The sequence below is a fragment of the Triturus cristatus genome, chromosome 11 (genome assembly GCF_964204655.1).
Source record: "Triturus cristatus chromosome 11, aTriCri1.1, whole genome shotgun sequence".
Taxonomy (NCBI): Eukaryota; Metazoa; Chordata; class Amphibia; order Caudata; family Salamandridae; genus Triturus; species Triturus cristatus.
Window position 1 is genome coordinate 235,133,511 of NC_140594.1, and position 27,217 is coordinate 235,160,727.

Consider the following 27,217-nt stretch of genomic DNA (forward strand, 5'->3'; position numbering starts at 1 on the left):
CCAGAGTGCAGTACCATAACGTCACATGGTGCGTGCTCATTCCCCGTCACTCCTATCACTGTCAGGAGAGCAACCAAAAAAGCAGAAGCATCCAGACACACACAAAAAAAAATCTGAAAACCTAAGCAAACTATTAAACAGCAAAAAGCCTCCAAATATGCTAAAATGCAGCTTTGCCTTGAGGCATTTTATATCTTTCTGTATAATGTGTGCCCAACAAATGCAAAAAACGCATAAACTAAATATCCCAGGGCAGTGTCCACAGCCTGTGTAGTGGAATAACTCTAAAATCAAAGAACAGCGTGAAACACGTCAGAGGTTGTCATAGATACTGCGGCGGAGCATTGCCAATGACAACAAGAGAGAGAAAAACAACCCTGATGCCCGGAGCGTCGAAGAAATGTGAGCATCTTCTTGAAAGTTAAATCCACTCCAAGGAGAGAAAGACTGACACCGTTAACATATTATCCCACCGAATTGCTTACTTTTGTTGCTAATCATCTTGCATGTCACGTAATCTAATGTGATACCCAGTGCCGTGTATCTCCATCCAGGTTTGCCACTAACTGTGTAAAACGCGCGCTAAACGTTCACAATCCAGACTGGAACAAACACAAACACACAGACAGATTCCATGTTTAAAAACCCTCTGCTGACATGCTCCTAGTCCAAAGCAATATTTTTTTACAAATTGTACAAGAGGTTCAGGGGTGTGTGAAATTTGTGTAATTTAGGTTTTTGGTAAATTATGCGTAATCATGTGAAATGCATATCCATCACGTAGTACTATAGTTTAGTGTGAAATGTGTCCTTCCTTCAATTTTTGATGCGAGAACCTATTTCACACAAAAAAACATGAAAAAAGGCAATTGGTGTGAGCAGTAGGCTTGTGTTCTTGCTGTTTGTGTTATTACTAAGCACTTGTGGTAAACAAAATTGCCACAAATTACATGGGAATGAACAACATGGGGGCATACTCACAAGGATTTATCTCCGAGTCATCGGCACTTTATCACAGCCAAAGTGGCGATAAATTTACCTCCCCATTCACAAGCTGCTGCTAACAGCCTACAGCACCAGTTTACCCGCGATAGCAGCCGCAAAAAACATCGCCACAGAGGAATACCGCAACTATCGCTAATGAGATGCAGAGTGGGCGTTCCCGTCCCAAAAGCCGCGACCACACCGCAACATTCTCAACGACCAGACAGATTGGCGTAAAACCACAAAACAGGCAATAAGGCGCGTTAGAACCAGGAAATCTACACCTGCTCTGACCTGGTGTTAAGTCAGACAGCAGCCAGCACCACAAAAGGTAGACCAGCCCAGGGCCACATCGGAAGGGCAACAGATGCCATGGAGCCACCCATCATGCGGCCCGGACACCCAAGAGAGCCACAACACCCAGCGATACCACACCCCGGACCACCCCTCCGTGGCACCCCCCCAACAAAGACATGCCACATCAGCTACACAAAAACATGTACAAAATATTCTGCATGATGTCGCACAATCACAACAGTTGAATTGCATGTGTCGTCACAGAAATGAGCATCACACATTCACTCTCGAAGAAACAAATAAAACTTTATTAACATGAACAACAAAATGAAATAAAGACACATGGCGGCACCCCGCGGGACAGTCCGTAGGTCACAGCCTGCAAGAAAAAAAACATGATGAGAAGGTGTGTCCTGCGCACATCAAAGGACAGAGAGAGCGCGAAGGAGAGATAGAGAGGAAGAGAGGGAGAGACAGAGAGAGAGAGAAGAAGAGAGGGAGAGAGAGAGAGAGAGAGAGAGAGAAGAAGGGAGAGAGAGAGAGAAGAAGGGAGAGAGAGAGGGAGAAAGAGAGAGAAGAAGAGGGAGAGAGAGAGAGAGGGAGAGAGAGAGACAGAGAGACGCCCCTGCGCACCCAGGCTACACTGATTACCTGCTGCCACCGGTGTGTCTCCAACCACGTGTCGGTATGTAGAGCAGTACATCAGGACACACATCTGAGTCAGAGCCGTCTTCTGAAACAGAGTCCCAATACATGACTGGCACAGTACACACACTTGCACAAGATAACATCGCCTACCCGCCCATGCACATCCAGGCAGAGGCATCACAAAGGCACCCGCTGCCCACGGAGCATGCCCACCCATGCACACCCAGGTAGAGGCATCACAAAGGCACCCGCCGCCCATGGAGCATGCCCGCCCATGCACACCCAGGCCGCACTGCTCACCTTCCACCTGTAGACTGGATGTCCCACCATGTGCCGCTGCAATCCACAAGCCCGGGGTCCGTGGACATGGTACCCACCACACCATGCAGCCACGCACCGCAGGCCACCAGGCCTCACGTTTGGTGCTGGGTCTTGAATTCTTCATGACAGAGGACATACCAGTGCACCCGGCAACATTGCAGGCTGCACACCCGCCCAGTTTTGATTTGTTCATCATTACATACATCAATTGTGTGTCTTTTGTACACCCAATCAGCCCAACAGGTGCCAATAAGTCTGTGACCCGGAAGCGAGGCCACGTGGCAGTTGGACCGTGATGCCCGCAGGCTCTGGCCTACACTGCGGTTCAGCAGGGCACACGATACCTGAGTTCCCTGGACCGCCGGGATGGGGCATCATCGCAGGGTGCCCACCCGCTCAGCAGCCTAAGGTGCCACTGACTCAGTACATCCAAAGTCACCGACCCATGGCGGGGTGCCAGTGCCTGCCGCAATGCACCGGGTGCGACTAACCTTGTACAACCCCAGTCAGCGCCACGTGGTGGTCGGCCCATGCTGTACGCAGGACTGGGTTGCCACTAACCCTGTGCAACCCCAGTCAGCGCCACGTGGTGGTCGGCCTGTGCCGTACGCAGGCCTGGGTTCCCACTAATCCTGTGCGCAACAAAACTCTTGGGCCCTTTCTAATTGGGAACCGTGGCGTCCGTCATTCAGTCGCCACGGGCAGAGGAGAATGTGACATCGTATGCCGCTTATGTTGGCGGAGTCACATGGCCTGTGACGCCTGTGCCGGATGGGTGTGGTGTGCATCCAAATCTGCCCTCAGGGAGTGGCTGTGACATGCTGACAACTAGACCAGTGACCTGCACACCACCAGCGAGTATGCCTGCGACGGGTAGCAATGATGGCCCCCCCTCTGAACGTAAGCGGAGTGGTCTGGCCTGCCCTACGCCAGACCAGTGCAGAGCTTGCCACCATGACACATAGGCTCTGGGCGTGGTTCAGTCCATGTCCGGACATGGAAGTGAGTGATGCGTGTGTCCCAGTTGTAGTGTCCACGGGACCCGGTACACAAAATGCAATGTAGCGCCCTCTGACTGGCATCCCACAGGATGAGCATCATTGACGCAAGGGTAATCACTGCCCCTACATTCATCCACACATGCATACATGGCTGATGAAAGATGTGACACAGCAGTGCGTCAATGGATGTTATTGCACATCTAGTGCAGTTATGCAGATGGAGCGGTTCAGGGCAATCCCAGCACACTACACAATATGGGCCCGTGGAGGGCCAGCCAGAGTCCATCTCGGGATGACAAGTCCTGCTGAAGGGAAGTGTACAGTTGGCAGCCAGGTCAACGTGTCATTGGTCATCAATCCGGAAGTGGCAGTCCATGTCGCTGTCGTGGGTCGGTGTAAGGTCATGAGGCCATGTGCGGGACCAAGCAGAAACAGGCCAGGTGGCAGTAATGAATGTTAGTGCCTGGTCCTTCTGACCACAGTCCCATCTGCTTTCTCGTCCCCGGATGTGTGCCCTGCCCCACCTGTGGGTGTTGCAGAACCGGCTGCCGCACTGTGTGCCACTGACACATCAGGGGCCTGAGTGGAGCCGGCTGCCGCACTGTGTGCCACTGACACATCAGGGGGCAGGGATGTGGATGGTATAGGGGCAGCAGCATTCATCTGCACCATGCCTTGTGGCAGCAATGCAATGGTGGAGGTCAGTAGGGCATGATAGATCCCAGCTACATTTCGATGATGTGCAGCGGTGGCTGCCATCCTTTCCGCCTCCATACGCACCATGTCCTCCATGAGCCTCCGTATGTGTGCCAGCTCATGGCTAGCATCGCTGGAGCCACTCTGAGCGGACAGGTGTTCTTCTCTCCGCGTCATGACTCCAGAGATGTCAGTCAGGGCTCGTTGGAGACCATGGGGCGGACATAGACACCCAAGATTTGAGTCCAGTATGGCAGCCATGATGCCGAAGCCTACCCGCACCTGCTCATCCGTCTCCATCTGGGACACCAGCACACTGCGTTTGAAGGCCATGTGTTGTTCCTGGAGGTCTTCGGAGGGTGCCAGGGCTGTGGGTGCCTCCTGTTGGGTGGTTTGGGTGGTCGGTGAGGTCTCATGGAAGTAGCTGGGCTGCCCTAAGCCTGGAGGTGAGTGGCGGATGAGGTCAATGATGTCTTGGATGTCGATGCTGGCGTTGTCCTCCTCCTCATCCGTGAAGAGTGGCTGGGACTGCTCTGCAGGAGGTGTTGATGGTACCCTTGCGATGTGAAGGGCAGATGGTGTATTACATTACAATGTATCCACATGTGTGCAGATGCATGGTACATGTTGACATTCAGACAGCATGGCATTGTACATTGTGACAGTCTGTAGATCTGGGCGATAACCCAGAGTCATTGTGGGTGTGCACTGTGCTCTGCTTGATTGTGTATGTGTGCCATTGTGGCTGTCTCCACCCGTCCCCCATGTACCTGGTGATCACTCACCCTGTTTCGGTTGTATTGTGTCCTGTCGAGCAGTGTCCGGTCCCCCCGACTCTGGCCACAGTCTCCATGCTGATGACTGTCGACACCAACTCCTCCATGTCATCCAGCTCCACCTGTGGCGCTGGGCCCCCACCTCCAGTCTGCATTGCTGCCTTCTGGGTGGCGGAGAGTTTCTCCTTGGTCTTCCGCTTGATGTCATTCCATCGCCTCTTGACCTTGTCCATTGTCCTCTTGTGGTATCCGACGGCATTCACCTCGTCGACGATGGCCTGCCATATTGCAGTTTTAGTGGCCAGTGACACGTTGGAGGTGACAAAGAGTTGTTGATGGTGTTCCATCACCTCAGTGACTATGATCCTGTTCGCCTGCGGACTGAACTTCGTCTTCCTCGTCTTCTTGTCCTTGGCCTTCCCTGTCCCCTTGGTCCCAGGCAGGCCGTCCGGGGTTCTTGTGGGGTTGCGCTCGTCCTCTGCGCCTGCTCCGGCTGCCTCCATGGTGCTTGGGTGTAGGTCAGTTTGTGTGTGTGTGTTTTTTCTGCTTTTATGGGGATTTTTCCCAACCGCCAGGTGTGTTGCAGGCCTGGCGCTGCTTATCGCTGATTTCCTCATCGCGCTTTGGCCCATCGCAGGTTTTTTAGTGTTGTGGTTTGTGTTTTTATCTCCATCGTGGTGGTTTTATCGCAGACATTGTCTGCGGTTTTGGCAGACTATCGCATGCTACCACCTTGTTGTGAATCCCACGTTGTCACAGGGTTATTTTCCCGCGATAGGCTGCGATTTTGAAAGTTGCGTTACGCTACTCTTGAGGTAGTTATCACACGTTCTTGTGAATATACCCCATGGTGTACTGTAATATCAGGAATTTTGTGTAACAAGTGTTGTACGAAATTTCCCAAAAGTACTCCAATTTTGTCGGCGAAATCTCCATTTCAACCGGGCCTACATACAACTCAAGGTGGAGAAACAAATTATTGAAACATCAGAAAGGAAAAGGGTTTGACTGTGGACAAGGAGGAAGTGCTCAAGGAACAGCTTTTAACATTGACTTGCAACACTGCAGGCGCATTAGCTGAACCATAGACTAGGCTGGGCAATGGGCAAATGGCAAATGGCAAATTACTCATTGCAAGGAAGACACAAAGCTGAAGTCACTGCATCACCTTGTGACTCCTATTCCCTTTATCGGAAAGCAGCAAGGACATGTGCACTGTCAGGTGTGCAAAGATGCAAAGGGAGTCCCTGGAAGGATGTATGATGATGAAAGTACATGGACACTAGCAAACAGAGAATGCAAAGTGATGTACATAGAGTGGAGATATGTTTGAGGTAGATGTACTCCTCGGCACAGGGGTTCACATTGTAGCTGAAGAGAGATGTGTGTTCAAGAGCGAATGCAATTTAATATAGTGTTCTCATTATTCTTGTCATTGCTCCAAGAATCATTAATATCCATTTTACACCATAGTTTCAGGAGATCTTACCTCATCCCACAGAAATGTGTAACTATATCTGCAGATTTTCACAATTTTTCCACAGATATGGCCTGCCTAAATTGAGTAGAATACTGCACAAGGTTATTCCTTATGACAGGAATGTTGTTAATAATATAAAGGGACATACCAACATGGAGGGATAACAGAGAGTATCCTCCTTTGCTGATCCTTACTTCCCTGAACAGTTAGGGGGGCAAAAGGAATCCTAAGCTGTGGGAGGAATATGCCTCTACTGGCATGATCATCATTATAAACCTTATATGAAAAGGTTGAGTGTAAATTACACCGAAATATCACATATAAATCCAAATGATATCTATATTTAAATCATTGCTTTATTTATTTTCATTGTCATATATCCATTTGCTCTCCCATGGAATTCAAGAACTTTGCAATAAGCTTCCAGAATAAATAGATTGCCCTTTTATCCAGATCCATTACAGGGTGTGCACAATCATATGGCATAACATCTATTGAGTAATTGATCGATTGGTCTTTCTTTGAAGGATTTCCTTCGTTATAGACTCTCTGCCTTAATCAAGATGCTTCACTTTGGTTCCAATTCAGTTGCTGGGTACCAAGGTTCACCATTTAATACATTTATTTATTCCAAATAATATTATGAAAAGATTACCAACTTCTCCAGTAAAACAAAATCAGCCAACACATGTTTCACTGCCTATGTGGCTGGCTCGCCTGGGGCTTTTTCAAGGCTGAACAATAAATCATCCAATGATTCCATAACTCATTGTTTAAATGTGAGTTCATGATTTGTGCACCCCCAAAAAACTTAAAACGATCTCTAATCTTGCAACACCGTACTGCAACCCTAAGACATCTAATGTAACAAGATCAATCAGTGGTTATAAAACACTTATTCCCTATTATTCTGAAAAGGAAAGATTTTTTTTGCGTGTATCTTAATTCTTGAATATTTCACATATACGTAGGTGCACTGGGATGCTCACACAGTAATTATCAATGACGCAGGATTATTAATCATGTGTTACTGTTTAAACTATGATATCAGTCAATCAAGGATTAGTGGGTTTATTCATATTACATAAGTGGGTTACAGAATTAATTAAGGTTTTACCTCAGTTGACTGAAGAAATCTAAATACCCTCTTTTTTAGGTTCGATCTATAATAAAAGTAATATTAATGGTCCCGATGTTCTATCTTACTCCTGTCAGTTATTGACAACATCAAAATTAATACATATGTTTTGTCAGGGATATGGAATGGTAAATCTCGCATTCATGCCACAGAAATCACAGTCAAGTTGGGTCCCGTCTATTTACATGAGCCTCTAAACCATATCAGGCCGCTCCATGACTCCCATACCAATAATTGCACAAATATGAATCCCTTTTACTTGACTAATCTTTCTATATTTCTCAAATCTATTCTCTGCAGTCTGTATCAATAACATTGAGTTTCCAGTCAACCTAATGGCGTCTTCGATCTGCGCCATTTTATTTGCAAGGAAAGGCCGTGGTCTTTAGCTCTGTGTTAGCTTTTTGCTCTATTACTCACTGGTAATCTTCATTACTCGGGTGCCATTATCCACGTCCCATTCCTTAACAAAGTGGAGATAACCATCTTCCGACAGAAAAAAAGAGCAGAGGAATGCTGGGGACCCTAACCCTGCCTCTCCCACTGGGAGTACACTGGGGGGCATATTCTCAAGGAGCTAACGCCGAGTTATCAGCACTTTGGTGCAGTCGCGATAGAATTCCCGCCCCATTCACAAGCTGGTGCAAACTGCCGATACCACCAGTTTTCCGGCGATAGCATCCTCCAAAAACATCACCACGGATGACCTCGGCAACTATCGCTAATGAGATGCAGAGTAGGCGTTCCCGAGCAAAAAGCCGCAAAAACACCACTCTGCAACATTCACAACGACCAGCCTGATCCGCGAAAAAACACAAAACAGTTGATAAGGAGCGTTAGCAGCAGGAAACTAACACCTGCTCTGACCTGGTGCAAAGTTGGACGACAACCGGCAGCAGCCAAGGGAGCACAGCCCATAGCCAAACATGAAGAACAACAGATGCCCCCCAGCAACTGAACATGCAGCCCGGAGCACCAAGAGGGCAACAACACACACCGCCACCCCACCCCCGGATCCCACCATCTCCCCTTCCGAGAATGCACATCAACTCCACAAAACCATGACCCAAACAAATCGCCTGGAGTTGCATAACTTACAGGTATGGCCACAAAAACAGAAAACACATATCCACATCATATAACCAAAAAAAAACATTTATTACAGATGACACAAAAAACAATCATGAAGAGGCACGGCGGGTCTTCTCCGGGAATTCCGTAAGTCACAGCCTGCAAGCAGAAAGACAGATAAGAAGGTGTGACATGCTCCCATAAAAGGACAGAGAGGGAGAGCGACAGAGAGAGAGAGAGAGAGAGAGAGGGAGAGGGAGTGAGAAAGAGAGAGGGAGAGAGGGAGAGAGAGGAAGAGAGGGAGAGAGGGAGAGAGCATGACAGAGAGAGAGACGGAGAGAGAGAGAGGGGAGAGAGAGGGGGGGAGAGGGAGAGAGTAAGAGAGAAGGAGAGAGGGAGAGTGGGAGAGAGAAAGAGAGAGGGATAGAGGGAGAGAGGGAGAGAGAGGTAGAGAGATAGAGAGGGAGAGAAGGAGAGAAAAAGAGAGAGGGAGAAAGGGAGAGAGGAAAAGAGGGAGAGAGAAAGAGAGAGGGAGAGCGAATGAGAGAGGGAGAGAGGAAGAGAGGGAGAGAGGGAGGGAGAGTGCAGACACTGTGGACACTGCGGACCCAGGCCCCACTGCTCACCTGTAGCCACCAGTGTGTCTCCAACTACGTGCGGGTACACACTGCAGTCCCCCAGGTCACTCATCTGAAACAGTTGCCAGAGACATGAATTCAGACTGCACACCCGCTCAGCCCAATAGGTGCCACTAACTCTGTGAACCGCGAGGCAACGCCACGTGGCAGGAGGCCCACACTGCCCACTGGCTTAATCTTACACTGCGGTCCAACAGGGCTCACACCAATGCCACCATTCCGGACCACCCGGACGGCACATCATCGCAGGCTGCACAGCCGCTTCGCATTGAGGGTGCCCCTACCTCAGTGCACCGAAAAACACCGTCCCGTGGCGCAGTGCATCCAGTGCCACCAAGTCTGTGCACCGCTAGCCATGGACCCTTTATGATTGAGTCCCATGGTGCAGACGCCATCATGCCACCACCGGCACTGTGACGTGGCAGGGCCCTAGGCCCTCATGCATAATGGATACCCACACGGACACACCCATTGGAGAGTGGAAATGGCCTAGAGCATGTGCACCAGGCCCTTTTTATTGGCAGAGTCACATGTCCTGTGACACCGGTGCCAAATGGGTGTGGTGTGGGTGAGAACCAGCCATGAGGGAGTGGCTGTGGCATGCCAACAACTCGACCTCTGAGCAGTAGATCCCTACAGGGAAGACCTGGGACATGTAGCGTTGTGTTCCCCCCCCTATGAGCGTGAGCGGAGTGGGCTGGCCTGACGTATGCCAGTCCAGCGTAAGGGTGTGAACAATGACCCCGGGGCTCTGGACGTTCTTCCGTTCTGGCCTGATTAAGGAAGTAACAAATGCATGTTTCCCCGTTCTAGTGTTGGCCCCACCCAGGACGCAATCGCCAATGTGTCACCCTGTGACCCAAGTCCCACAACATAAGCAACATGGTCATAAGGTGAAATCATTGACCCGACATGCATCCATACCTCCACACTTGCAAGATCATGGACATGACACTCTGTTGTGTAAATGAATGTTTAATGCACATTCAATGGAGTGTTGTAGCTGGAGCAGTACAGGGCCATACAAACCCCACCTTGCAGCACTGGCCCATGGAGGGCCAGCCAGAGTCCTTCAGCAAATGACATGTACATCAGCAGTGGAGGAGTTCAGTCCGCAGTCTGATATCTGTGTCATTGGTGACTGTTAGATCTGGGGGTCTCTAGCTGGCAGAGGTAAGCACCTTAGACCAAATAGGGACCCTTGCTTCTAGTCAGGGTACAGGGACACACACGGTAGACAACCCCTGCTCACCCTCTAGGTAGCTTGGCTCGAGCAGACAGGCTTATCCCCAAGGCAATGTGTAAAGTATTCGCACTTAACATCTACAATGACCCCCCCTAGTACACCACAAACGTAGACCACACAGGTGAATATATCAAAAATATATCTTTATCTAGTTTCAACAGTAAAAATCAATTATCATAATGTTGCACATTAATCGTTATCTTGGGTTGTTAGGAACATAAAAGGATAGTCTCTAGTCTCTTGTGCGAGGTAGGTTGTGCTTAAGAATAGGTCGTTAGGCTCTCAGTACTGAAAACCCTCTTTCAGCTATGCCCCTGCGCTTAAAATTGAAGCGCTCCTCTCAGGCTGCTCTTCCAGGCAAATGCACCCCGGGCGTTGGTCCCCGGGCCCCACAAGCTATGCGGGACGTTCGGGGGTTAAGCGGGCTGTCACAAAAGATACAGACGCTCCCTCTCCCTGCACAGACTCACCAGGCTGCGGGTCGGGGCACAAGGACTCCGTGGGTCAGAGCCCTCCTCCGGGACAGAGTTCCGGCAGCTCACGGGCGATGGCCAATCAGGTTGCGGCTCCCTCGACGAGCCCCCAGGGACGACGTCAGACGTCACCGGGCCTCCGCCAATCGCAGCGCGGTTCCTCCGGCCAAGCCTCCGCCGTCAACCAATCCGGTCGCGGCCTCCTCGCTTCGTTCTTCACGGTCTATGGAACGGAGAGGCACAGCTCCTGGTCGATCTCGGGCCCCCGGGCCGTGGCGGTGAATTGCGGGCAGGATTTTTCAATGCGCCGTAGCACAGGTGCCGATAAGCACGTCGATCTTCTCAGCGCGGCAGCCGGTTTCAGGCACAGATCAGCGCAGCTCCCACAAGCAAAGCAGAGAGCAGTCAGCGCACTTCACGGGACACAGCAGAGTCTTGAAGTCTCGGCAACCTTTCTGTCCCTGGGTTGCAAAACAGGAGGCCAGCTCTTCTCAGGCCCTTGGAGAGTCAAAGTTGAAGACACAGCACACAGCAAAGTCTTGTTAGGTCAAGTAGGCAGGGTCACAGCACACAGCAAGGCCCCTTCTCCTCCTCAGCTTCAGTTGCACAGCAGAACAGGTCAGCCCTTAGAGCACACAGCAAGGCAATCTTCCTTCAGTCCTTCAGCGGTCCGTCTTTCAGCAGAGGTTCCTCTTGATGGTAGAATCTAAAAATCTGTTGTCAGGGGTCCTTTACTTATACCCCTAAAAGTCTTTGAAGTATTTGTGCAAGTGGGTCCTGAGCCCGGTCTGATCCAGTTCTGGGTGTTGCTGGAGCACTTTGTTTTCCTGGCTTCTTCTTTCCTTTCAGAGTGAGGGGCAGAGTTGTCAGCCGCCCAGCAGGAGGTGGAGCCATCACTGTGGCAGGCAGGCACATCCCTATTCACTCCCAGGTGTTACCTCCTCCCTCCACTCTACTTGCAAATGTCGTCATTCAGCAAAGGGCTGACTCAGCCAACCTCCTGGGAGATCCCCAGCCCCTGTCACTCTCAAACCAGACAGTCAATCCACAAGCATGCCCAGGCACACAGAAGGGTCAGACAAGAGAACAGCTACTCCCTAAAAAGTACTATTCTCCAACTCAGGATTTAAAAACAACCTCTCCTAAAAGATGTGTTATTAAATGCTGAGCTCAGGGGTATCAAACACTCATGTCTTATCTTGTTCCTATGAGAAGATAGGCTGATAGCCATTGGCACCAGCCTCCCCCATGTTAGCCTATGGAGCAAGATAACCTTGCAGCAGTGAACACACAAAATGGCCGTTGTTCACCACCAGAGCATGTTACCTGCACTAGTACATGCTCTACCTTTTACATACACTGCACTCTGCCCAGGGGGGTACCTTGGGCCTTCCATAGGGATGACTGACGTGTACAAAAAGGGAAGGGTTAGGCCCGGCCAGTGTGGACACTGGCCAGGAGGACATGGCAGTCCGGGGACTGCAGGCAGGCCTGCGGCGGCAGGCCTGAGACACCATTTTAGGGCTACACAGGTGGGTGGCGCAATCAGCGCTGCAGACCCACTAGTAGCATCTGTCATCACCAGCCCTGGCACACACAGTGCACTTTACTAGGGACTTCAGGGTGATACAGATATGCCAATCAGGTATATCCAATCAATATGATATTTTACACAGTGAGCACTTACACTCTGGCACTGATTAGCAGTGGCAGAGTGTCCAAAGCATCTAAACCAGCAAAAACGAAATCCAGCACAGCATCAAAAATCCAGGTAGTAGAGGCAAAAGATAGGGGAAAAACCCACGCCAAGGATGTCAGGTCTAACAGTGACAAAACAGAATATGGCAGTCCACGTCAAGGCCCAAGGTGAGTGTCGCAGAGTGCATCGGGGGACAGTGGAAGGGGATGATACTGAGGGCAGAACCAAGCAGAAACAGGCCATATGGCAGACATGAATGCTAACGCTTCCTTATGACCATGGGGGCAGAATCATCCGCATCTTTGTCCTCAGCTGTTGCATGTGCCTCACATGTGGGTGGTGGTGATCTGTCTCCAGCACTGTGTGGCAGTGACACCTCAGGGGCCAGAGATGTGGATGGAGTGGTAGCAGCAGCATGCATCAGTGCAGGCCTTGTGGCAGCAATGCCATGAGGATGGTCTTTATGGCATTGAGGGACCCAGCTAACTCTCGCTGGTGTGCAGCTGTGTCAGCCGCAGTTTCCGCATGCTTACGCTCCCTATCATCCATGAGCCTCCACATGAGTCCCGACTCCTGGGCGAGCTCGCTGGAGCCACTATGACTGGCCAGTTATTCTTGCCTCTGAGTCAGGACCCTGGCGATGTCATCCATGGTTCGTTGGAGAGCATGGAGCGGACTGTTGGTGTCCGTTAGGGACTGTGAGTGGTCCCTGATGGGACTTATACACCCACGTATGGCGTCTAGTTTGGCTGCCATGCGGTCGAACCCCACCTGCATCTGTTCGACCAGCTTCTCCTGGCACCCCACCACACGGAGTTGGAAGGCCATGTGTTTGTCGTGGGGGTTCTGTGAGGCAGCCGTGGTGGTGGGTGCTGCCTGCTGTGTGTACTGTGCAGGGGGTTCTCCTCGTAGCAGCTGGCCAGCCCTGCTCCTGGAAGTGGGCGGTGGAGGCTGTCCACAAGCTGTTAGAGGGCGTCAGAGTCGAAGGTCTCGTTGTCCTCTTCGTCATCAGAGAAGAGAGGTTGGGACTGCTCTGCAGGAGGAGTTGAATTTCCCTCTGCAATGTGAAGGGGAGATGCAGTTTAACATTGTGTTCACATGAATGTTGATGCATTGTACATGTTTACATTGTTACTGTTTGTGGGGAGCTGCCTGTGTGATGTGGGACAGTGGACATTCCGACAACTTCACGGATGTGTGTTTATACTTGTACATTGTCAACTCACATTTCCCTGCAATGCCAAATGTGATTGGCCAGATCCTACACACATGCGGCACCAGTTGTGTCCCCTGTTCTGTTGTGGACGTGTTGCGGATTGTGCCACATGGTTGTCAATGTTGATGTGCTCTGCATGTGATGTGTGTGCCGCTTTTTGGGAGAGTCGCCCCTGCAGCTCTGATTTGGCTGCCCCTGATCCCTTACATGCGGTGCGCCTTTGACATCTGTGCTTCTACAGTGCTGGGAGGTTGCATTCTTGGGTGCATTGTTATCTTGGTGGGAGTTTGGGGTCTGAAGATGTGCTATGTTTACTTGTGCATGTGTGCCATTGTGGCCATCTCCCCCGTCCCCCCAGTTCCTGGTCGTTACTCACCCTGTTGCTGTTGTGTCCGGTCCTGTTGAGCAGTGCCCGGGCCCCCAACTCCTGCCACCGTCTCCCCACTGATGACTGTGGACACCATTTACTCCATCTCGTCCAGCTCCTCCTGTGGTGTTGAACTCCCACCTCCAGTCTGCATTGCTGCCTTCTGGTTGTTTGCGAGCTTCTGCTTGGTTTTGCACTTGACATCATTCCAGCGCCTCTTGACATCGTCCATTGTCCTCTTCAGCACTCCAACTGCATTCACCTTGTCCACGATGGTCTGCCATATTCCATTTTTATTTGCCAGTGACACAGTGGAGGTGACGAACAGTAGTTGATGGTGTTTTATCACCTCCGTTATCAAGATCCTATTTTCTGGCGGACTGAACCTTTTCTTCCTACTCTTCTTCTCCTTGCCCTTTCCTGACCCTGAAGTCCCAGGCTGGTCCTCCGGGGTGCATGTGGGGTTCTGGTTGTCCTCTGCACTTGCTCCGGATGACTCCATTGTGCTTCATTGTTTTTTGGCTTTTTTTTTTTCACCTTTTGTAGTGCATTTTCCCGCATGCCGCGTGGGGATTGCAGGCCTGTGGCTGATTTTCGCTGATTTTTGTATCGTGATTGGCGTTTCGCATTTTTGCGGCGTCGCGTTGATTTTAACACATTGGGTTGATGGGTTATCGTGCGACTATCGCATGGTGCCGCTGGCTTGGAAATACCACGTTGACACAGAGTTATTTTCCTGCGATGGACGGTGATGTGAAGAGTTGCGTTATGCTACTTTTGCGGTAGTTATCACACGTTCTTGAGAATTTCCTCCTGGGAGTACATAAGCAGTGCTTACCCAGCATTCCGCCTGAACCACCAAGCCTCCAACAGGAAGGCCGGCCCTCTGGGAGGGAGGGCAGGCGTAGTAATGGGACGAGGACAACGTGACCCGGAGAAATGAAGATTACCGGTAAGTAATAGAGCATTACCCCCAGGACCCTTATGTGCTTGTCCCATTCATTAACAAAGTGGAGAATACCAAAGCAGAAAACCCAGCCTTCTGAACCCTCAAGCACACCCAGGAAACCACACCGAGGCAGCAACCCAAGGGAAGCAAAAGGAGGGAACCGCAGGAAACAACAGGCAGAGCAACCACACAGGAAGCAGCCCACAAAAGCAGGAATGCACCCGCCAAAGCCGAAGAAGAGGACAACCCACAGAGGGCAGCCAGCACACACCAGGAGCCCCCCCAAGCGAACCAGGAAGGGGAAAAAACGCCACACAAAGAAGAAGAACCCCAGCGGCCCAACCAGCCAGCAAGCCAGAACAGACCAGCAGGGATACAACCAAGGAACGGAAACTGGACCAAGGAAAACAGAAAGCGACAGCCACAAGGTGGCAGCCAACCAGACAAACCGGAAACAGTGCACCCAGGCCAACAAAAGGGAAAGCCCGACCCGCCAAACGGAGGAAAGCACGCCAAAAACGGCCACCATCCCAAAAAAGGGAGCCGAAAAGGAGGCACACCAAAGAGTCCCCAAAAGCAAAGCCCCGAAAGGGACACAGGCCCCAAAGCAACCAACAACCCTGCCCGCAGCGGATTGGAGAATTCAAAGCCTCAACAGGGCACAGCTAAGGGAGCCCACTGGACAAAGGCCGACCATCCCAGCACTGCCAGGAAGGCACACAGGAGCCGGCGGCAGTACACAAGCAGCCCTAAATAGATGACAGGAAGAAAGGAAAGCCCCACAGCCCCCAACGCAACCAGGCACCAAGGGCAAAGACAGCCAACCATAGGACAAACGCCAACACCCCAGACAGCCACTCCCGAGAATGTGAAAAGGAAAGAGGTTAGAGCTAGCCAACAGGGCACAGGCACAAACCCAAAGGACTCCCAATGGCAGGACCGCCCAGACCAAACCAGGAAGGAGGGAAGCACTGGCCAGGCACCAGCCCCCCCCAACCAGAATGACCCGGCTCCCAGAGAGCCCAGAGAGCAAAGCCCCCATCACCCCACAGAGAAGGACCAGGCCCCAGGAAAGAACGGCCAGCACCAACCACCAGAGCCGCCAAACAACAACCACCAAGCACCCAGCTCGGGAAGTGGAGCCAAATCGAGAGCCCAGGAGCAGACCAAGAGCCAGAAAAGGCCAAGGCACACAGAAGAAAGCCCAGGAAACAAACCCCAGAGCCGGCACAAAATCCCCAGCACAGCCAGCCCCAAACACAGCCCCACCATACAACCCAGGAGTGCCGCAAGCAAGCGCACAGGCAACACAGCACACACAGCCCCCGGAAACCCAGACGGACACCCCACAAGGCCACAACCCGGGCTGAACCAGGGGACGCCACCGATAGAAGAGGAGGCGGTGACACTAAGTGGGCACAGCCAGAGGCCAAGCTGAACCAGCCACAAGCCGGCAGACAAGAAGCGACCAGAGACAAACCCCGGACTGCCAACCACACAAGGGGAAAAGAAAGAGGAACACCCACAGCGGCGTAACGCAGGGGAAACCAAAACAGGTAAAGGAGAGGCCGGGGACCCCAATAGCCGCAGGACTGTGCCACAGAGCAACAGACCCATGCAGACAAAAAAATGGGAAACGACCCAGAAGCACACAACACCAGGGCCCAACAGGCATGAACAAGGCCAGACACAGCCCAGGGGCAAACAGGGCGGAAAGGCCGCCGGCCACAAGAATGGCAAACAAAGGAGGAGTGCCAGGGTAATGGAGGAAGACAACACAAACCCAGAGTCCAACACCAGCCAAAGAAAACCCAGCAGAACTAGGCAGGAAAATGCAGGCACCCAACCAGGGGCGAACCAAGCCCGTGAAGAGAACAGCGGGCAAGAGCAGGCCCAAGAGAGCACGCAAGGGAGGATGCAACCACCCCAGGAGCCTGAACAGGCAAGCAATGACAAGCGGAGCAGGCCCAGCACAGAAAGGAACCAGCAGCCTCCAGACACGGGGAAGCAAAGCAGCAGCAGAGGCCAAAATCACCAAAGCGCCATGGCAGGACACTCAGAGAGCATTCAGGCAAGGACGTAGGGCCGAGGAAAGTGGCCGACAGGTGTCGAAAGCCCATGGGACCAGGCAGGCCCAGGCGGACACCCACCCAGGCACCAACCAGGCCTGACCCTGCCGAACGCCTGAGACCGGACGAGACCAGGCGCCATCAGGGAGGAATGGCTGGTGGCGGAAAACAGGCGCAAGGCCAAGAATCCGCACCAGGCTCCCAGGCAGACCCCTAACAGGGAGAACCGCAGAGAAGAGAGGAGTCCAGGCACCAACGATCAGGGTACAGCACCAGCAAAAAGACAGCCCGGCCCCTGCAGCAGGGGCACGAAACACGGACCCCCAGGGAATAACATTAAGAGGAAGAAAAACAGGCCTACCGCAATGCGGCACGCACTGGGGGGGGGAGCCGGAGTCATGAACAAGGCCCCAAGCACCCCCAAGCCGGCCCAAGATACACCACCAGCCACCACGCTTAGACAGGAGGAGCAACAAGCCCTGGCACTGTGCACACCGGGGGCAGCAAGACCAACCTACAGCCAACAGACAGTTGCGAGGAGGACCGGAGCACCAGGGTCGTAAAGCATGGCGAAGGCCAGGATGGGCACGCAGTTAGAAACCACCGTATCCACCAGAACCGGCAACTCGTGCGGACTGTGCTGTCCAACTGGGAACCAGCACAAAACAGAGGTAAAAAACTGGCCTGCAAAAAGGTTCGCCGAACGCAAAGGAGAAAGAAATAATTTGCGAAGCTGCCTTTCCCCGTAAACCCCAATGATGTTGAGCCCAAGGAAGGGTTGCAAACACTGTCAGCCACTCCCGCAGCCAGCCCCGATGTCAGGCCTCAAGTCAAACGAGACAGACTCCGCGTGCATACTGCACAGGGAGTAGGAGATGTATGCACAGCGGACAACCCGTGGCAGATCCCCAGCCACGCACCGCACAAGAAAGAGCAGCGACACAGGCAGAGCAACAGCCAGTGCAAACCTGCCAAAAGACGGGGAAAACAGACACTGCTATGCAGTACTTACCTGGGGCGGGAGACAGGAACAAGCCCCCCCCCCATCCAGCCCAAGGCGCACCACCAGGATCCACACCAGTGCCAGGGAAGCGGACATCCAGGAAAGAACCAGCGAATCAGGCACGTGCTCCACCCGACCAGGCCACTGGAAGATGTGCCCCTTCAACTGGAAGAGACCCGGAGGCCGGTGCACCAGCCGCAAAGGGCCGGCCGGCACACAAGAGCCAGCCGTGAAGATCACAGCCACCCAGCAAGTCTGGCAGGCTGGGAGGCAGGACAGCAGACACCCCAACAGAACAGCCAGGCAGTCGGACGGGGAGTTCCAATGAAGTAAGCAACTCAAGCGCAGCAGGAGCAGCACCGGCACCTCGTCCCACTTCTGTCGACAGACAGAAAAAAAGAACAGGCGGAATGCTGGTTAAGTACTGCTTATGTACTCCCAGTGGGAGGGGCAGGGTTAGGGTCCCCAGCATTCCTCTGCTCTTTTTTTCTGTTGGAGATGGTTATCTCCACGTTGTTAATGAATGGGATGAGGACAAAGGGGACCTTGGGGTAATGCCTGCACAATGGTGTCCGCCATGTTTTCAAGGTGTGCCCATAATGGTGTTTAGCCTGGGAGATGTCTGAAATCTGTTAGAAATGTTTATGAAAATGATAACCAGGCGTTAACTATTTAAATTAGCTTCCCTAATTGCAACTGCCATGTTCAATTCAATTACGAATTCAGTACTGACTCATTTTCCCCATCTAGTATTATGCATAGATCACTGACTACACCACTAAAAATAGTACCCAGCTGAGAAGGTGACAACGCTGATTATTCGTTTTATAAGTAAAAACCATCCTGGAAAGAGTACTATTTGACTAATCAATTATAAGTTTCCTATTTTGTGGTACCAATTGGCAACGAACCCAATGAATAGGGCTTACCTTGATCTGAGCTATAGTATTGTGATCCAACTCAAATAAAATTCAGGGTATTTTCTAATTGAGGGCATAATCCAAATTATATAAACTGACGACATCAGTGATGGCTTGTACATAGTCAATGGGGGGGGGGGTCAATAATAAAATATTAAAGCAGCCAAGTGATTACCCACTCAAGTTCCTACTCACAAAATAAGCCCATACTCCCAAAAAAATCCAAAACACCATTAGCACATGAATGTTTTGCAGAGGGAGACTGCTGTTGTGGCCATCCAAGTCCAACATGGCCGCAGGATAAGTTCCAGAACAGGAGCCACTTATCACATCATTATTAGATCCTTCTGCATCTGAAATATCACAGGATGATGACATCATTTTGCAAGCATCAGTATGAATATCTGCAGCAGCACATCCAGATAGTCCTAAACGGGAATGTGTGGAAATTCTTTTTATTTCCAGCAGGGCAAAATAATATAATGACCAAGAAGTTACATGCTTCTTGTACAGACAGGTGCTCCATGTAGGCAAACATAGCCAGTACTATATGGGTACAATCAGGATATGGAAGCACCTGCAAGTTCTGCACCCCAACCACATAGCATTTGCCAAGGCACACCTGAGCCCAATTGAAATGTTTAAAAGCACGCAGGAAACTTGTGGTCACGCACAAATCTACCTTTTGCTTAAGACGGCCTCTGAGGAAGGAGGGAAACACCCTCTGAAACGCGTCAGGCCAGGAAGATTTAAATACGGGATCGTAAGCTGCCTGTTGTCAAAAACTAAAGGAGTTCCGTACTTGATGTGTTGTGTGGCCTCATCTGCTGGGCAGTTTTTTGGAGAATATATATATATGTATATATATATTATCTACTGGAGGTCGCCAGTAGATAGTTATAGTTAGGACCTTGTTCCCATAGGAAATCTGAAAATTCTATTTTGAATAACTTTGGCGCCGGTTGACTTATCTTCGTGAAATTTTCAAAACTAATTTGGCGCACCGCTCAGCTCCTACCCTGAAAGTCTCGGGGTGATTCGTCGAGCGGGGGCTGAGAAAAAAGGGGTGTCCCAAAACGCATTTTTCCCATGCATTTTCCCATAGGACCTTTAGTCGAAGGTACAGCCCGAACGGCCGAACAGAATTACTTGAAAACTGGCAAAGAGGTAGTCCTCAGGTCAGGCATGTGCCTTTTGCATATATGGTGTCAATCTGTTCTGTAGTTCCTGAGAAAATTGCAGTTAAAAGTACATAAATATCTATATGCGCACATCGCGCGTGCACGGTGCGTGCACGGGGCGCGCACCAAATGTCCGCGAGCATAATTCTGATTGGTGGTTAGATGTCAGTCAACATTCGAATCAGTCGAAATCAGAACGCCATTTTGTGTGTGACAGTGAAAAAGAAAGGTGGAGAATGTGAAAAGGGGGCAGGGTAGAGAGTTCCTGACCCCCGAGCCTTTGTCAGGGGGTCCCTGAAGGACCCCGAAGGGTGAAAAAAACATTTTATTTTTTTTCAAAAAATCGCGGGCTGCGCGCACGGTGCGCGCACCCCCCAGCAACCATTTTGAGTTTTAGAGGCAGAAGAGAGCTAAAAACACAAGTGGAGAACGTGAAAAGGGGGCAGGGTAGAGAGTCCCTGGCCCCCTAGTCCTTCTCAGGGGGACCATGAAAGACCCCCAAGGTCCCCAAAAAAAAACTATATATATTTTATAAATGTTGCACGGTGCACGCACACCTCAGAAATGAATTACTTTTAACCCGATTTCTAAAACATGAAAAGGAGGCAGAGAAGACACTCCCTGACCCCGTAGACCTTCTCAGGGGGTCCCTAAAGGACCTCGTAAATCAAAAAAAAAACATTTTGTTTAATAAAAAAAATTACCGGTGCGCGCTCCGTTCACACACCGTGCGCACACCGTGAAAAACCCTTAAAAAAAAAAAACATTTTAAACTGTTTATAAGTTTATAGAAGATATTAACTATGCTGTTCAACTTTATCCAAATTACAAAAAAAAGAGCTGAGCCATTCCATATTACAGGATACAGTCAATCTACATAGGTAGTTTATTGTAAAATAAATATATAAAACATATAATAATACATACATAAATTAGCATTTAAAAAACCTTACAAATTCACTAAAAAAACATAGGTTTCACACACGTTATAGTTAGAAATTAGCATTTAAAAAACCTTGCAAATTCACATAAAAAACCATAGGTTTCACACACGTTATAGTTAGGAATTAGCATTTAAAAAACCTTGCAAATTCACTGAAAAAAACATAGGTTTCACACACGTTATAGTTAGGAATTAGCATTTAAAAAACCTTGCAAATTCACTGAAAAAACCATAGGTTTCACACACGTTATAGTTAGGAATTAGCATTTAAAAAACCTTGCAAATTCACTGAAAAAACCATAGGTTTCACACATGTTATAGTTAGCTGGACATTTCACTCGTACAAAACCATTGAAATTCCCCCGTTATAGTTAGTTCAGCTAACTATAACTCGCGCGACCGCAATCCACTGCTGATGACGTCACATATTACATCACTCATGACATGGTCAGTGACATCACTCATGACATCACTGATGACATCTCAAATGACATCACTGATGACATCTTTGATGACATCATCCAGTGAATATGTGTCTTTCTGAAAAATAAATATTTTTTATATATGTATATCTAAAGGTTAATGGAAGAATAAATGGGTAAATAAGTGTCTAAATGGATGGGTTTTTTTGTTAAATTAATTGTATAACTGACTTATTAACAGTATCTTAGTGAATACAAGTATTAGTGAGTAATGTTTAAATATTTAAATATCTGTATCAGTGTCTCACTTTGTGTATAAGTGGCTGCATGGGTTGGTGAATAGCTACATGAGTGTGTATATGGGTTATTAGTTTGTTTTCAGAGTATCAGTATGAGTGTCTGTATGGTTCAGTGGGGGGTGTTACTTAGCTTATAGATGCACGAATGAGTGACTCACTGTTTGTATGTGTTTTGAAGACAGTATGTGAGCAGGACAGTATGGGTGGATGAGTGTGTGTATGGGTGAGTAAGAGAGTGAATGACTGTCTCAATAGTGTCTTTATGAGTAAGTCCATATGTTTTAAACTAGTATATGTGAGTATTGATGTATATAAGTGAGGATATATGAGAGTGAGAGATTGGAAGAGTTCCTGTATAAATAAGTATGTGTTTCTATAAGTGATTGTTTAAGAGAGTAAGTATGTGTACGTTTCTGTAGAAGTAAGTGTAGTGGTGTGTGTATAGCTGTATATGCAAGTTAATGGATGTTTATTTGCATGTGTGAGTATGTGTGTGAGTAACTATGTATGAGTGTAGGTGTGTAACAGGATGTATAGGTGTATGAGTACATATGATGACTGAGTACATGTATGAGTGACTATATAGAAGTGTTGATGAATGAGTGGATGCATATGTAGATTTTGGAATTACTGAATAGGTTGTTCTAACTGGTATTGGTATCTTTATAGTTTTCAAAACTTTAGTTTGTATTTTTCAATGTGTGTATCAAAGTTTATATTAGGATAAGAGGAGGTCTGCCACTCTTACACAAGGATGATGTCATCAGTGATGTCATCAGTGATGTCATTTGAGATGTCATCAGTGATGTCATGAGTGATGTCACTGACCATGTCATGAGTGATGTAATATGTGACGTCATCAGCAGTGGATTGCGGTCACGCGAGTTACAAAGGTTAAAGTCACTTTATAGTTCTGTATGGTAATAAGATTTCCTACAGTAAAAAAAAAATGAAATTCACTGAAAAAAACAAAGGTTAATCTAACATTATAGTTAGCTGATGGAATTAGACAAGAACTAACATTTAAAACCCATAAAACAAACTATGTCATCCATTATGTTATTTGAAGTGGCATCAGTGATGTCATTTAGTATGTCATAAGTGAGGTAATGTATGAGGTCATAAGCATTGCATAACAGGAACAGAGGTATAGTTAGTTGACTTAGTTCTTGTCTCCTTTTTCTTCATTCTAACTAGAACATTACTTTCATCTTTGTTTTTTTCAGCAACTATACACACAAACACATTTTGAATGAAATAGTGTCAAATAAAGGCAGATACATAAGCTGTATACCTAAAGTAGTTAGTAGGACTACTTACTTAAGTAAATATCTCAGGGTGTCAAATTGCACATTAATGAAGCAAAAAGGAAGCCAGGATTCAATCGAGAGAACAACTGCTCTTCAATAACAAAGCTGAGAAAAACTATAGATCCACACTTTTGGTCAATCACTACTTTAAATAAACAAGAGGGTGCTGTGAGATCCATAATTCAAGAGTACTGGCATTTAATCAAGAATGACCCGGTACTGGGAACAGGTGCACCATGTAGATGTGACTTCCAGGAGAGCTAGATCAATGGTAACTGCTTCCTAAGCTGTCCTAAAAATTATCCATGTGCTTTAAATGATTAAGAACATCGGATAATAATATTGCAAGTCTTGCTGCAGCTTCCCAGTCATTGTTGAATCTTTCTTTGGGTGACCTAATTGTGAGAAAAGGATTTTTGAATCACCATATAAGGGTTAGGCCTGGGTGGAATTTTCACTCGAGCTGCAGCTTTCTCAATGCGGGCAGTCGCAAGCATACGCGACCACTTGCAATGTGAAATCTGACCGCCCGCATTGAGAAAACTCGCCGGAAGGTTGATTTTCCACGCTCTCGATGGCCAGCTGGATGTTGAAGATCGCGAACGAGGAAAAATCTCGCCGGGAGGTGGATTTTCCTCACTCGCGCTCACCAACTTGACGTTGACGAACGCAAATGAGGAAAAAAACTCCGCTCTGTTGCGCAAAGCGGAGTTTTTCAGAACTCCGCAAGCCCCGCATAACGCGGAGTGCGCAAAACTCTGCAAACTCCATGTGGAGTTCACCGCCCAGACTTAATAAGGGTCAGATATACTAACAATAGATTCTGATTTTGCAAACTGACCTGGATACTAATGAGTCGGTTCGCACAATTCCCGTTTGAAGTACATTGAAATCCAGCCTCCCTCATGAATATTAATGAGGTAGCTCACTCACTCTGATTGGAGGCCATTACAGGGACAGTAGCCAGTTTTGTTTAGAATAAATGGGGCTGCATTTTCTTTTAAAAGTTTACTTTTATTTAACAGTTTGAGAGTCGCCGGTGGGCATGTGGACCACTTCCTAAATCCCCAATTTTTTTTAACATTCACCTTTGAGATGTTAGTATCTATTCAATGGCTCACGACTGCAATGCCAGTCCCGCTCCATTGATGATACATTGAATACTGAACCGCAATCTGGAAGGGATGCCCTAAACATGCCACTTCCTTCAAGATTTGTATTTGAAAAATTGTTGAATACATCTGCCCCTGGTCTCTAAGGATTTCTAAAAGCCATTGGAGAGAAATGGTGTGATTGATGACTTACACAATGACGCGCATTTCATTATCAGTGAAATGGTGTGATTCATGACATACACAATGACGCGCCTTTCATTATCAGTGCTGGTGTCGACAAACCAAAATAAAAGATGCAAACAGTTGCTACCCATCCTTCACAAGGTCTTTTTATCCTTGACTGGTAATCTGAGAGTCAGCAGGCCCGATGACATTTTCACGTAGAGTGGCAATGTGGTTTAAAGCCCAATATTACCAAGCCCCTGGGCTAGCTTCATGCACCATCAGCCAGGGCTTTTATGATGGCGCATAAAACGTCCTTGAATCCAGACGAGGCGCCGAAGCACCATTTATTTTCGAACTTCCCACAGTGAGAGACTAAATCCCGCCAGCCGAAGGCTCTCTGCGCTTTCTCTGGGCTGCGTTCCTTCTTCTTCCCCTTGAAGTGACAAGAGGGCTTGACTCTCAGGAGGCAGATTAGCACAATTGGTGATTAGAAAAATGTGGGCACATTAAAATTCACGAACAATGGCGTTAATGCTGGAATGAACATGCACATTTATAGTTTGCCGTAATTTTGAACATGAATGCATATTGTGCACGAACTATGATGCACTTCAGTTAATTTTGTGTTTATTTGGAAGCCGGCATCTGTTAAATGGTGCGCTGCTAATGTTTCCATGAGAAATGTTTGCCTTTAATTCATAAGTCAAAAAACGATAATGAAGAGCACAAAATGACTGCTGCTTATCAAAATCATGTTTTTGGGGGGGATAAGCTGTGTTTATTCTACAGCCTTAGTTCTAGCTTTTTCCAGTTCTAGCTTTTTCTTTAGTTCTAGCTTTTTTCTATAATTTTCTGAATTCAATCAATGGCAATGGTTTTAAAAGAACATATTTGCAAAATGTGGCATGATCATGTCTTAGAAGGATACATTTGACATAAACTGAGCTATAATAGTAAATTCTTCTGTTAGCCAGAATGCTACTTTTTTTAACTCGAGCATTACTATTTTTATGGAACTACTCTAATTTATATAATTATGTTTGGGAAACTAAGTACAAGGTACAAGACGATAAGGTGAACTTATCAGTTCGTTCACTTGGCAGACAGAGCACAAATTCCGTTTTACCTGCCTTATGTCAAATGTCCTGATGGTAACACAATTTATCCTGTCTCATAGCCAGAAAGACTTAAAGAGCTCAATCTGCAATCGTCGCATCAGCGATTTTAGACTTCCATAGCCAGAAAGAACATGGGCTTCCTAGTTGTGTTCTCCGTTTCTATTACAGTGCTAGTGAAAACTATTCCGGGCATTATTATCTCGAGAGAATAGCCTGTCACACGAGTGAGTGTTCCCGAGCAGAGAGAGAGGGCCCAGTTGAAGAGGAAAAGAAGTTATCAGCCCATAATGTCCCAGAATACGATTGTATGGTCCTATTTGATCATATTCTTGACTGCCTCGGCTTTAAATTTTGTGGTGAGAAGGGACACTTTTTTTCTGTTAGAGGATGAAGAGGTTTTATCTTTTCACTTCTTTGCAGGACATCCAACTCCCTTCTGCCTCTGCCGCCTCTTGTGTTCTTGTAGTTGATGTGGCCTCTTGGCTCTGTGGATCAATGGTGTGTGCCACATTCTTGTGTTTGTCAAGAGAGGGAAGATAAGAGGGATGTTGAAGTGAGGCAACAAGGCTTTTTATCCTGGTTAGGTCTCTGTTCTCCCACTTTCCTTTATCTAGCAATATAATTCCTGTTTTTAGGACTCGCCTGACCCATGCGCTGATCTGGCGAGACATTTTGTGAGGGCTCAAAAAAGTGCTACCACTGTAGCCTAGAGCTACAGTGCATGTGCGCGCGCGCCTCACTTTCGCGGCCGCACGGCCGCTTTGTATTTGATCGCGATCACTTTCACTTTTGCACGGCCGCTTTGATGTTCTCCGTGAGCCTGTTTATTACTTCTATGTAGTAATGGTGGCACCCGTGCGCCGCCATTACTACAGACCAGTCATAAACAGAAACAAGCATTGGCATATCCAATAGGTCTCGCTTTTGGGACCTTATAAGCATTTAGTTATGCAACTGTTGCATGGCTAAACACTTATAAGGTCCCAAAAGCGAGACCTATTGGCTATGCCAATGCTTGTTATATATAGCACAAAAGAGAAGGGTGTAAGACTGGGATGAATTGGATAGAGGACATAAATGGTAGAAAGTGTGGTTATAGATCAAACTAGTCCATCATGTAGGGTTTTTTGTGGCTTTTGTCAGAAGTGTTCTTGTTATCTGAGGTCAGCAGGTAAGGAAATGCAGAAACAGGGGCTTAACAGGGAAGTTGAGGATCAGCTAAGTATGATCTAAAGTTCTTTGATTCAAGTTTAAAAACATCTCTGCTTCTGAAACATTTGCTCCTACATGAGATTTTAAATTAGCATAAACATTAGAATGGATTTTGCAGGTGGATTGTTTTGTGTGACACAGGCAATCTTCACAAACGCTCAGAGATGTTGTCAAATTCTGTGGCTCCAGTGAAGTGTATGAGGATGGAGTTCAACATGGCTTTAGGGGTTGCCAAGGTGGACTTGTGCATACCTGCTCAGGTGGCACTGCTGTAGTTCAAGGGGTAATGGAAAGTGCCTGGATAACCATGCCGCTGATTCGCCTTCCTTCTCACCATTCTTCCTGTTTGCTGTTTGTCTTCTTCTTCCATGTGGTTTCCCTCACTCGCTGCTGAAATTCTTCATAGGGCAGGTTGTGTGGCACAAATATGTGTGAGACATGCTTCAAGTAAATCCAGACT

The 27,217-nt window shown here is 48.3% G+C and overlaps 1 protein-coding gene and 1 long non-coding RNA gene across 6 annotated transcripts in view; one reads left to right on the forward strand and one right to left on the reverse strand.

The window, feature by feature from the left end:
* MYO18B (myosin XVIIIB) overlaps window positions 1-27,217 on the forward strand; it is a 1,573,426-nt gene that overhangs the window by 290,766 nt on the left and 1,255,443 nt on the right. The gene's annotated exons all lie outside the window — the stretch shown is intronic.
* LOC146783957 (uncharacterized) lies at window positions 1,599-27,041 on the reverse strand. Its single transcript, XR_014970600.1, has 3 exons — window positions 27,010-27,041; window positions 1,933-2,014; window positions 1,599-1,660 (listed from the first exon to the last, which is right to left on the reverse strand). It is a non-coding gene; the product is annotated as an uncharacterized LOC146783957 (long non-coding RNA).